This window comes from Arachis ipaensis, chromosome B05 (genome assembly GCF_000816755.2).
Source record: "Arachis ipaensis cultivar K30076 chromosome B05, Araip1.1, whole genome shotgun sequence".
In the NCBI taxonomy this organism is placed as follows: Eukaryota; Viridiplantae; Streptophyta; class Magnoliopsida; order Fabales; family Fabaceae; genus Arachis; species Arachis ipaensis.
In genome coordinates, this window is record NC_029789.2 from 123,699,678 (window position 1) to 123,701,070 (window position 1,393).

Sequence of the window (1,393 nt, forward strand, 5' to 3'; positions counted from 1 at the left end):
ATTGTCAAAATCGTTTAGTTTTATTTTTTATTTTTTATTATTTTTAATACATTAACTAAATTTATTGTGTAAAACTAAAAAATATTAATTATTTTTAAATTATTTTTATTTATAAAAATTAAATAGAAGATATATTAGCGACCAACGTGTCATATAAGTATATTTTAGAGAGAGATCATTGACAGAGGGGCTAATATCAAGCGCTAGAATGGGCATTTTTTATGGAGAGTCTTGTAGTCCTTCAAAGAAATTATCAGGAGTTAGGATGTGTATTCACTCATTAATTAATAAATTAGGTAAATATCAATCAGTACCCGAAAGATTTTGGCATTGATAAAATGATACTTGACTTTTGTTATTGACAAAATAGTATCTTAAATGATTTTAAAATTTGACAAGTGTGTCCTCGTGCTCGCTGGAGCACATCTCCACCAATGCTGAGCTAGCCACCGGTTTTTACTAACAAGACAAGTTTGTTTTGAGTTGAAATTTGTAATTAATAAATCATTATCCTACTTGAAAGTTCTCTAAATCAATTGGATTTGCCCTAAGTCCTAAATTGCTATTTTTTTATCACGAATTTTTCAAATTGCAAAATTGGAAGATGCATACAACTAAGGCTCGTGAAAAATCTATGACAGGGAGAAAGAATCCATCAATACAAGCTTTCGAAGTGGATGGTGGTTCAAATATTGTGAGCAAAACCTAGACGAAACATGCTTTTGTCCTCTTTCAGTGGTTCTGTTGAAGTCGAAGACAACTAGCAATCCTGATAGATGGTTTCTACGATGTCCTATGTGAAAGATAAGATTGGAATGTTTATGGATATGTAATGAAGTAATCCACTAGCTCTCCTTGTTCCGTCTTCTCTTATTATTCAATTTTGGTGTTCAATCTTTCTCTAATCCGTGAATTTCTTATTTCGTGCTAGAACACCCAAATGCGGTGTGGGTATTTTCAATGGTTAGATAAAATACAAGAGCAATGTGTGAAAGAAGAAGTATCTTCGGAGAATGGTAACATGGTGGACAATCTAGAATCAAAGAAGAAAAATAGAATCAATGTCAAGTGTGGAAATGGCTTAGAAATTAATAGGATGATGATGGTGCTATTTGTGGTAAATGAAATAAAGGAGCACCTTAAGAGGGTTGAATTACTTTTGATTTTCATTTGTATGTTAATTGGGTTAATCTGGCTTTGAATATATTTTATTTAGTTAAGTAGGTAGACAGTACAAAGTTTAAGAGTTTAATAATGACACTTTGTTGCTTTGTAATGTTGAAATCATTGTAATTGAAATGAATCATAGAGAGATTCACTCTCTTTCTGCCTAAAAGTCTGAACATCAGTTCTCAGCTTAGTTAGCTTCTGAGGTGGAAAGAATTTGGTCAAA